Raw genomic sequence first — 12610 nt, 5'->3', positions numbered from 1 at the left:
ATTACACCACTGATATTGAAGTTGTTGTTATTTCCCTTCCAGTAATCTAAGCAATGGGGTAATGATAATATAAACACAGCCTCTGGATTCCTGCTCACTTCTGGGAAACTCTCTTCTAAGTTGAAAGAAATATTAAAAGGTATTACTTCCACTGATATAATGGATGGCACACTAACATTTTTCTGGTCAGTCCCAAAAACCTAGAGCCAGAAGCCACCTATATTTAATGTCAGTAATGGGTGCTGTATACAGTTGTGTTTTTTCAAATTTTGCATTCAGTCTTTGCTTTTTTTTCTCTGAGATGGTGAAGAACAGTTTGAAACTGTTTTCTTCCACAATTACCTGTTTGATTCAGAAAGCAGGGGGCCAGAAAGAGGAGATGCTGGCTGAAACACAACACAGAAGAATGAAATTAACATCTTTAAAGAGAGGTATGGCACAAATCCCTTGATGATAGACCAAATCTTGTTGTGTCACTGTATTCTTGCTGACCTTGAAAGACAAATTACACCACGTGGTCTTTTCTATTGGGGAGAGTCTGTCCCACTGTGTGATCTGAATAAAAGTAGCTTTTTAAAAATGTAAGGTTATGGTGCTGTTCTCAAATGATAAATTGTAGTGTCAATTATCATTTACTCATAGGGAGGAAAGATAACATAATTTCAAAAGAATATTACAGGGAAATCTTCCATAACAATCAAGGAAAACACATATATTATGAGTGACTGATGGTGCTATTATTATTAAAGTTATTATGGTTATTATTAAGATTGCCAGGCACTATCTGTTCCAACACCAGTTTTTTAATCTGACAACTTTTATTGAAAGTGCTAAAATTTGCCATGCTAGATAGAAATCTCCTTTGCTCAAAATGGTAAGTACAGCCTGAGCTACATGACCCAACTCTATCAGTGAATAAGGATAATGACAAATATTTTTTCCCAGTTATGCTGACTGGGAAAGTGAAATGCACAGTGTGAGTGCTTGTGAAGGGTGGTTCTGCCATGAAGGAAGAGTCGTGGGATGAGGAGGCTGAAAAAAAGTGGTGCAAGGAAAGGAGCTGCAGGGAGTTATCGTGACTTGATGCAGCATAGGATCCCAGAGAACTTTTAGCAGGAACAGGAGGGAAGGAATAGGGCAGGGAATAAGTAAGGAGGGTGCCCAGCAAGTCATAAGAGTCTCTGTGGCTGGGAGCAGGAGATGTGGAGGGCATGGAAACAAGGAAGGAAGAAGCTGGACACAAAGATGGGGGCAATGGTCTGAAGCTTGGCTGGGCAAGGGGCCAAGAGGAAAGGCAGGGAAAGAGCTGGGCCCAGCAAGGGGCTGAGTCCTCACATTTTCCTGCCCTCAGCAGATGAAAACTAAAGACAAAGTGACCCATTCTTCTGCAGAGCAGCTCTGTGGAAATTGCTGGAGTGCATTGCTCTTTGTTGACTAGGATATCAGTCCTCAATTAAATGGAATTCCTTTTTACAGTTTATTTTAATTTAAAAAAAAAAAAAAAAAAAAAAAAAAAAAAAAAAGGGGAGAGACAAATTTCATAGAGTTTCTTTCCCTTCCTTGACACTCAGGTAGCATTTCTCAATCACATAGTTTGGTCCTTTGTAGTCCTTTTGGTTTTTTATTCAGCACTTATTGCATCCCCAGCTCTAAAACTGTGCTTCTTGTCAGTAAAGAAAACTAACTTCCCTTCAAAGGAGTCTGACAAACTCCATACACGAATAGAAGCAGAAATAAAGAAATTAAAAAATAAAAATGATGGAAAGCAGGTTGCCTAATAAGAGAGTCAGAGAGGTTGGAGACGGGGAGGGTCAGACAGGGACACAGAGTGATTCAGAAGAGGAGAGAAATCACAAAGTTGAAAGGCCAGAGCATTAAAGGAAAAGGCAGACAAGAGGATAACCAGTTATGTGCATGAGTCATCAGAAATGGCATTTGACAGTCCATGGCCAGAAGGTGTATTAGTATAAAAATGACATCATTGTGCTACTTTCTAAATCTGGTAACAAGAAAACATAAACTCCTTGTGTCTTGTTAAAGCAATGGTACTAAAGATTAATTATATGAAAGGAAGAGATTTACTAAGGTGGTGGTGCTGTTGGTTGGTTTGGGCTGGATGCCAGGTGCCCACCAAAACCACTTCATCACTGCTCTCCTCATCTGGGCAGGGAAGAGAAAATATAATGAAAGGTCCATGAGATGAGGTGAGGGCAGGGAGAGACCATTCACCATATTAAAGTCATGGCCAGACTCAGCTTGGGGTAATTACATTAATTGATTACCAACCAAATCACAGCAGGATAATGAGAAACGAAAAAATAAATCTCAAAACATCTTCATCCCACCATTCCTTCCTTAACTTTACTCACAATTTCTCTACCTCCTGTCCCAGTGCTGCAGGGGGACAGGAATAGGGGCAAGCTCATCACACACTGTCTTAGTTTCCAAAGCAAAGGATGGTCTGCAGCCTTTGCAATAAATAGCTGAATTATACCTCCACATTTTCAGGCCCGAAAGCCAGTCAAAGGAATATTTGTGGCATTTCAGTTGCCTAGATATTTTTAGATGAAATTATTTTCACAATGGGAATGTAAACGATTTGCACAAAAGCCTCTGAATGGTTCCTTTAGAAACATTTTAGCCTATTGAACAGAAGTGTACCTTTTTCAAAGTGAAATTTTAGCACAATGGCTTTCAGCAGCTGCTCTCAAGCCTCTCTTTGAACAAACTCTGCCTGCAGTACTTCATGCCTCATTTCCCCCAACGTGACATTCTCTATATTTGTTGAATAATTGGTGAAAACATATCGTTAAAAATGTTTACTGCTCTGTTCTAATGGGAATAGCAATAAAAGGGGAAGGGCAAAAATATGTCATATTACATAAAAAGTAGCAAAACTGCAACCTTCAGAGAAGCCTTGCAACAAACTATGAAATTCATGCTGTTGAGAAACTATTTGGCCTCTTTCAGATATTTTTACTGCTTCTTTCTTTTTTTCATGTGGTGGATGTTTGCATGAAAACAAGAGGTCAAGTTCTGCTCTCGAATCAGCATAAATTTGAAATTCAACATTTACAGTAAACAAATAGCAGTGTAAGCAAAAGAAATCCCACACTGGCTTTCTGAGTGTGTTTTATGGCCAATGACCTAGATGCTGGAATGAATTTTTACCCAAACTGCATTGCACTCAGACCTCTGGAAATACTGTGCTTCAGCCTGACTTTGAATGGAAAAGATCCTAATTTTTATCTTTTCCTTTCTTTTTTTTTTCCTCGTTTTTCTTTCACTTAAGATCTAGAGGACACCTCATTGCTCCGTTGATGGCCAGTGAGTGTTTTGCCTGGAACAGTAGAAACTGTGTTCTGATGCCTCTTTTTGCCCAGAAATTCTGCCTGACTCTAGACAAGCCAGGTCATGTACTTGTGCTTTAATTTCCTCTAATGAATGGTGGGAATCATGCACCTGGCCTTAACAAAAGTTTTGGGGGACATTTAGTGGCATATGAAAAGTGTTTTGTTTGGAAGGGGCTACTTAACTCCAGCAACAGCCAAATGGGTGCAATCCTGTTGTTATCCAAAGCATCGGAGTAAACAATAGGAGTTGGAACAATGTGCTGTTTCCAGAGTGTGACTTTAAAGAACGAGTTATGAGACGATGATGTTGCTATGGTTACAGGTCCATTTAAAGAAGCAAATGCACTAAATACTACTATGAAAATTAAGTCAATATTAAGCAGTAGTTTCAAACACAGGTGTGTAGGAGTCAATGTTATCATTTTTGTGATTTTAATTACTCCTAATATTTGTGAAAGTGGCAGGATGAAAGAGCTATCCAAAAAAAGGGTGTGATGCCTGGTTAGTGCTTGGAAGGCAGATCTCTGATGCTTATAGCATCTTCTCAGAGCCCCAGTACTCCACCAATTATCTCCCTTTCCTCCTGAATTTAACTAATATGCAATGGAGAATCATACTACAGGAAGGAAAGAGATTAAAATGTCCTTCCATAAGAATTATTGTCTTAAACCCAGGCTCTTACACAGAGGGTGACAAAAAGCTTGCTCTTTACAACTTACACGTGAGGACAAGAAACTCTGCAAGCTCGTACAGTCATGGAGACTGTGATGTGAGTGATATTTTATTATCTATTCCACCATGGAAGCACTTACATCCTGTTGGAACCCTGGAGGCTGAAAATTTCAGGCTTTCTGAGCTGAGGGATGCTGACCCTCAGGCAGGCACTACATTTGACCTGAGGCCTTGGAACAGGCTCCTGAGATTGAGTGATAGCAGGGGGGATTGGGGTGTGTAGTTTGAATAGTGTTGTGTGATCTCACAGGGTGAAAAACTTAGATTTAAAATTTTAGTATATAGCAATGTGTGTAAGTCAAGATGGAGGATTTTAAGTGTTGTCTGAGTCCTTCTTCTTCAGCTTCTTCCTTCTTCTTCATGGGTTTGGGTAGTTTCTTGTAATTGGGTGAAAAGGTCTGCATTGCGGGCCTTGGGTGGTCATTAGTAGGCCAGAAGTATAAATAATGCAGGTGTCACCTCATTATTGGATAATTATCACTTAAATAGCCTTGGTAAGAGTTAGAAGTGCTCCATTTTACCTTTGTTTTTTAGCTTGCTAGTTGGAGCTCACACCTCATGAGACTGTACATAGATAAGAAACAATAAACATCCAAGTCCAAGCTCAACATCTACATTTCCCATGTATTATTCATCCTTGGCAAAGAAAAAAAAACCAGAACTGTAACAACAGCCCTGAGTCTATAGAAAGACCACGTGATATCTGTCCTAAGGGACTCCTGTGCTGCCCAGCCTAGGTGCTGGATATTCCTAGTGCAGCTATTCCAGGGCTTCCCAGGCTCCTTGCTGATTGAATATGCTCATTTTGCTCCAGGAGGAAGCCAAGGGACAGCTGGCAAACTAATTTGCTCCAGGGTTCACTCCAGGCAGAAAACATGAAATAAATGGTGCCAAAACAGGTTCCTTTAGCCCAGGACAGACTCCTGAAATGATGCCAGCAGGCCCTGTGCCCACAAAGACAAGCACATACCCTGAGGACAAGGCTGCAGGGCAAGCAATGCATGCTTTTGGCATCCTGCACTGCTCCAGGAGGCTGCAGTACAGATTTCACCTTTTTCTTTCAGATTATCTCACTTGGAAAACACAAAATAGTCTAGTTATGTCCCTGGCCCACAAAGCCACGAATTGCTACTTGGCACAGATGAGTTTAGTGATGTAGATGCAGGAAATTTCAGGAAAAGATGGAACTATAGATTACTAGGAAACCTTGAAAGTTTCATTTGAATGCTCACTTTCTATAGTCATAGAAGGGGCATGCAATTTATAAAGAATACATTCAAATACATGACAGGTGGTTGTCTGTCAGAAACTTATATGTTCTCTATGAGTTTGTACCTAAAAGACATGAGCTTTGGGAGATACTCAGCATATGGGAGTTAAGGAAAAGCTCTTTTTAAAAATTGTACTGCCACTATATCTAAATATAATCCTAAAGAGAGAGAGAGAAATATCGAAATCCAGGACCGTAATTATGCTTACCAACCTACTTCATTTATCAAAGCACATTAGAAAATGAGCAGAGAATTTAACTCAGGGAACCTGTACCACTTTCAATTATCAGCCCTATAAATTACATGAGCAGTGAAATGCAATGAGATCAAAGACTCTGAACCATTTGATTTTCTTACACATGAGTGAGTGGCTACTGGGCACACTGATTACTCCCCAGTGCTGAATTACTAGGGCAGTATTGAACCCCATTCATGTGGCACCACTGACAAAGGCAGAGAAATGAACCAGGAGATACTCTGGAGGTTTGTTCAGCAACACAAGGCTGGTGTATAGATAAGCAAATGTCTTATGAATGTGCTAATGAGTTTGCCTTCTAACCCCATCAGCTAAAAATGCTGGGGCTAATTTATTTTTCTTTGTCTCTTTAGAATTTGTATCATCTCTATAAATTGATATGCAGTCTCCTGAGTGTATTAAGAACAATTTCTAATTTCTGATCCATTCAAGGCATCCTCTAAAATTTGCATTATACCACTATCAGCAGCCTGATATTATTTCAGCACATACTTGTTACAGACCAATCAACTTCACACATACATCATCTATCTGGACAGAGACAGTAGATGATTTGACAATATTTAGAAAATTAATTTCATAGAAATCTTAAAAGAAATGACAGAAAATGCTGTCTTGAGGTATGAGTGGGATCCAAGCCTATTAGCCCTCCTGTTTTCTTCCAATAGGTTTTACTCACATGTTGTACAATTCTGTCTTTTTATATATGCTCCTGAATAAATTCTGTATGTACAGAGGGAAGGGAGGCTGGCAGAAGGGAAGCAGAAAAAAAGTCCATGTAAAGGCTTTATGTCTCCTGACTCTCTGAAGGGTTTTGATACATGGCTCACACCCTAAATAACCTGCAAATATTTCCTGCAATAATGGTAAATTATTACTGTAAATATTTCCTTCTTGTTCCTGTGCAAGGATGGGCTGTGCATCACTGACTTGGCAGATGGGGTTTCAGCTGGTACCAACCCAGCAGACAAATCCTCCTCTTCCTCCTCCTCCTCCTCCTCCTCCTCCTCCTCCTCCCAGTAATAAGGACAGTAACTGAGAAATCTTAAGTCCACCTTTGGCTTGTCACAACTGTGCCTCATTCCTAATTTATGCTGGACTGTAAATTTACAAGCTAGACTTGTGTTTTCACCTCAGACTTTAACCTTGTTTCTTTTTGTCCGTAAAGATGGAGATTTTGTAGGTCACAAAGCCAGCCTGTGTGAAAATCTGTGTGTGCCAAACCAAGTTTTTTGCTAAAGTGAATTTTGAGGCAAAGAGCAGAGGAGAAAAGGCAGTTCAACTTAATTAATGTCAGAGTTTGTATAATCCACTGAATGTGTAAAGGACTATATAATTGCTAGGTGTTATTACTAGTCTTGACTGAGTAATTCATGTTGAATTATGTGTTTGCCAAATGTCAACTCTCTGTTTGTGAACTGTCATTGAAGGAGCACGATTATTTTTTTCCCAGGATTTGTACAAAACTCCTCTCAGAATAGCTTCTGTCAGTAATTCTTAGCCTGCTGCTTATTCATGAGCAATTAATCATAAGTGTCTGATAGTTGCAATTTGAGCTGTTTTGACTGCCCAGTTAGGTATTGGATCTGCTTCCTTTCAGACATTTGATGACTGTAACTTTGAACTCTGTAGTGTAGATACTCACTCAAGACAAAATTAAATTTGGGTTCTGTGAATACTGGCTAACGTGTGCCTTAGTATGAAATGCAACGCCGTTTTAACATTCATATTGTGGTACTGTGACTAAAAGTCAATCAATTTGAGAATACATTATTTTGAAAGTGATACAAATATTGAGTAAATTATAGTCCCTGTTCCAAATTATTTACTGGCTAGACAAAACAACTGATCACTCTAGCATTCTTGACTGTAGGAAAATAAATGGAGTGCCAGTAAGATGATCTGAAATTGGAAATGGAAATTAAATATTTTCACAAGAAAGCCTCCAGACCTATTTATCAAATAGCTGCAGATTGCTGTATTTCAGAAAAAAATGTCTGTGCACATGAAATAAACCCTAACCCCTTATGTTAGCTGGAGAAAAATACATTGACCATTTTCTGAGGGGAAGGGAAATTAAGATGCAAATCTGATATACCAAAGGGATGGGCACTAATTTTTAGAGCATTTCCCTAATCCTATCTCAATGCTGCTCCATGCTGAATTCCCCCAATGTTTTATCCATTGTTATTGTCTGCAAAGCAAAAGTAATTTAAAACTGTGTACACTCCAATTTTTAAAATTATTTAATCTCTGAAGTCTCTAAAAATTCAAAAGTAATGCCTCTGTGAAGGTTATATTTTTTATTAAACTAAGGTTTTTCTTTTTAAGAAAATAAAATAATTTAATGGTTTGCTACTTGCTGGTGTCTAAGCAACTAACCGAAAAGGATATTATGAGAAATCCAAAGTGTTGGATGCACTAGATTCCCCTCACTCTTGTTAAGCTACAGTTGGTGTAATTTAAAAAAAAATCTTAAATTCTCTGCAGGAATAAAAGGAAAAAAAGACTTCAAAATTAAAGTGAGGATTAAAGTCTCTTGGTCAACATATTACAGCGTGTCTATGGAACAGAACAGTCCCATCAGTCTTAGTGTAATTGAGATTGTTTCCACCTAATGTTTTTCAAAATAGTGCATGTTCTTCATTATGTTCTTAATGAATCACTCTCTTTGAATAATTTCATTTTTCTCTTTCTTGAACTGGAAGTAACAGAACATTTTGGAAAATTGTTTTTATCCTTTGTCAGACAAGGATACCTTCTCCAGGGAATGCAGAGAATATCCTGGTTTAGGTTATCCCTGAAATTACCATGCATCATCTTTAGTAAGAATACAAGTCCTCTTTCACTGCAGTTCTTTGCACAAAAGAGTAAGCGGAAAATTCTTACTGTATATGATGATGAAAAAACCAGGTTTTAGTAGGAACAAGGAAAAAGTTGTGATTCTACTGAGAAAGATTATTTGCATGAGCAGGGATTTGAATGGAAGAAGTGGAAGGATTTTGTGCGATGACAGAACTTTCAGTTTATGGGGGAACTCCATCTAAGTAAATTTTACTCCTATGTAGTAGAATTTAAAGATTTCTGGGCTACTTGCAAAACTAAAAAATAGATAGACAGGATTGATACAAATTCCAGCTTCAGCCTAATCTTGCACTCTTGGAAATGAGTGGCAAAACACCTCCTGACTTCAGTGGAAATAAAACCACAAACCATTGAAAAAACATATTGATCCATATGCTACCCTGCTGGGTAGGTCATTTTATTCCTTTTTGAATAAAAATGTAGAGAAAGAATTGGTAAGTATTATGCCATCTTCTTAGAAAAATGAATAGATTTTTAATTTTAAAAAATCCATTTGTCTTTAAGTATCTGAAGTTTCAAGAGAGTGAAATAGCATAAAATACTGAACTAAAAGAGTTCATGGCCTTATTCTGTCATGATTTATATCCAGTGCATATTATTTGACTTTGCTGGGGTTGCCCAGACATATGTTAGGATAATAATAGGGGAAAGGATCTAATTGTACTGTACAGTGCTGGTTTAAGCTGACAGATAACAGGTTGTTATGTATAAAACATGTGCGTACATAGAGTAACATGTTAAATATCTCATTACATCCTGATAGATAGATAGTGTTGGGAGGATGTAAATTAGAGTACCAATTATTCTGTTGCAGTGGTAATGAAGCATTAGAGTCTTTACTCACATGCATCTCTATTTGTGCAGCTCACAATGGCTCTCCTCGAGGAAGCACATTGAATGGTTTGATGTTGACCTCCAAGCTATTGCTCCCACTTTCAAAACTCTGTGTGTTAAAGATGCATCTGTGTGAGAGGGAGGACTCTGGTGACAGGGAAGGAAAAACAGAACAGAAGAGAGTAAGCAGAATACTTCAGAGTGAAGGGTAACTAGGAGAGAGGGGACTTGAGGTAAAGGAAAACAAGCTATGGGACATGACATAAAAAACAGTGTCTGAGACAGGAGAAATGCCGTAGAGAGCCAGAGAGTTGTCATCACATGCAACATCAGTCTCAAGCACTGATTCATTGCTCCCTTTAAAAAGGTTTCCTTCTGCATCTGCATTCCACAGTTATTTGTCAGTCCAACAAATACATGAACAAAGATGAAATGTCAGCAAATACATCAAGCTCTCCTTCTGTATGTTGTGCATTCCCAGAGTGCCAATCCAGCCTACCAGCTCCCCAGTCTGAAAGACGGAGCTTCTTTCAGGTGGTGTAGGAGCAGATACAGGAGCACAGGAGGGCTTGCACTATGGCAAAAGCATGTCCAGGTTGGATAGAAGGACCACATTCACTCATTCTAAATTTTCCTTTGCAAGTTGGCTGGTTTTCCCCAGATTTTAAAGTTTTTCTTTTACCTCTAATCTAAAGGACTAATTATTCATGCCAAGCAATCTCACCTCATGTTGTAATAAATATAAATAAATACCAACACTTTTGTACAGCAGAAAATAATTTGCACCCTCAGAGATGCCAGGAGACAGTGTCACAGGCAACAAAGCTAGAATGCCATGTCCATTCTCAGATCCCCAGGACAAGAACATCATTGACAAAGTGACACAGGTCCAAGTGGAGAGACTGCCACAATAGAGCTGGGCTGGAGACCCTGCCTTGCAGGAAGAGTCTGAGAGCATGGTGAAGAGATGGTGTTGGAATTCTGGAAGAATTTCAGGCTTTCTGTGCTAACAGGCACTGACCCTCAAGCAAGCACTGCATTTGACCTGAGGCCATGAAACAGGCTTCCAAAAATGAGTGATAGCACAGGGGTTGTGGGTGTGTAGTTTGGATAGAAGTGTGTGATGTCACAGGGTGCAAAACTTAGGATTTTGTTGCAGAGACTCTGATTAATAGGAGGCTGGACAGAGCAAAGAGCACGTCTCAACCAATGTGACTACCATGTCAAACTCTCGTTTATTATTTCCGCACAGCGACTTAAATAGGTTCACAACATAGTTTACAATTACAGGGCATACAAAGAATGCAAACAAACCTTATTTGTCTAAGTCTTAAGGTGGCTAAAGTGTCAGAGCTATAATTCTACATTTAGTAACCCACTATTCCCCGGAACACCTTAAGGTGAAATGTAAATTCCTAGTGAATTTCTCACTGTGTCACTGCAGCCTGCAGGCCCTGGAGGCCCACAGATCCTGCAGACCAAAGAGCCCAGTCTGGAATTGCTCACCCTCAATCAATCCAAATATAAATCATATCTTCACTCTCTAAGAACTCTAAGAAATCCCAACAAGATTTAAAGTTTTAGTCTATACTAATATACAGAGAGCAAGATGGAGGGTTTGGAGTGTTGGCTAAGTTCTTCTTTCACCTTCTCATTCATGCGTTTGTGTGGTGTTTTCTAATCTGCATTACAGGCCATGAGTAGTCAGTTATCGTGTTAAAAGTGTAAATAATATAGGTGTCATCTCATTATTGGACAAATTGTGTTTAAAAGACCTTGGAAAGAGTTAGAGACTGAGACATTTTCTACTTTGTTGGCTAGAACTCACAACTCATAGGACTGTACTATAGATAAGATTTAATAAACACTGAGTCTGAAAATTAAAAACTGCATCCCCCCTGCATTAATTCTGACTCTAACAGGAACAAAAAAAGATAAAAACATCACAAGATGGATCTAGAGGTTCCTCAGCATCTGCCCAGCCCTGCAGGGAAAAAGGTATCAAGAAAATGAAATCACAGTGGTGTGAGTAAAAGAGACAACACGTTTAAACTGAAACATGAGAGGATCAGACTGGCCACAAGGAAAGTCTTTTACTCCATGAGGAAGACAGGAAGCAGAGCAACTTTCTAAATTATATAGGTAGAGAATTCATGTCTAAATTATACTGAGCTGCACAAGCTCAAGGACCTAGAAATTACTTGCTGCAGTGGCCTTGTTCTCTGAACAAGAGGAGAGATTAGGGAGAGTATGAGGTGCTCTGAATGGAGTTTCTGCAGGAATTGATTCCCATTCCCAGACAGACTTTTTGCATCTCCTCTAAATCCTGTCTCCTTGCAGCGCACCCACTGTTTATGGATCACGAGGAATCTGGCAGCTCTCTACTTTGCCATGATTCCATACAGGAAATGCAAAATTTTCAAGCCCAGTTTTAGTATATGCAGAGGATCTTTCTGAGGGATGAAAGTCTGATTTGCTATTGTGGAACTCACCATCATATAGAACAAGACGTAGGAGATCATTCTCAGATATGTGGTGAATTCTGACATTGATAAGGAAGCCAGCACCTTGAAAATCTCTGCAGGATATGCTGAGAATTTCAATGAAACTGAGGAAATAACTGGGATTTCAGGGAAAGTAGGGCGCTCAGATTCCTGCCTCTCTTTTTCAATTCTTTTGAAAATCTGACCTGGAGAGTATATCAATCAAATGTTAAAGAGGTGAGCACTGGGAAAGGAGATATGCATCCCGGATGTATCTCTTTTTCTTTAAATAACATTTTAAGCCCCAAAATATCCAATATTTAAAATAACTGCAGCAATATTTAAGAATTACACCATGGAATTGTAATAATACCATTTTACACCAAGTGGTGTCCCAGGGTGTTTGTTTGACACTCAAAGAAGAAAGGTTATAATAAACAGTGAGAATAATATTATGGATACAATGAGTGTTTGCTCCCTTAAACTTCTGGTGTTTTATATTCTTTTTCTTCATTTTATCTATAATTATCAGGTGGGAGACTTCAAAGAGATCACTGTATAACCGTGGATTTGTCTGCTCTTCTCTAGTTATTAAAAGACAGGAAAAAAGGGAAATCATAGATCATTAAATGCAATACCAAAGCTTGGAAAAGATAAAGGGAAGACATCTGTTTCATGCAGGATTTATATTTAGTGCTGAACAGTGGGGATTTTTCCCCTGTAGTTCTGCAGATCAGGTCATTGGAGGAGAAAAAGATTAGAGGAGTATTTGCAGTGGGGTACAGTATTATTTAAGTTTGAAACTGATGAATTGTG

This window comes from Sylvia atricapilla, chromosome 5, assembly GCF_009819655.1.
Source record: "Sylvia atricapilla isolate bSylAtr1 chromosome 5, bSylAtr1.pri, whole genome shotgun sequence".
Taxonomy (NCBI): domain Eukaryota; kingdom Metazoa; phylum Chordata; class Aves; order Passeriformes; family Sylviidae; genus Sylvia; species Sylvia atricapilla.
Note: the sequence above shows the minus strand (reverse complement) of the source record.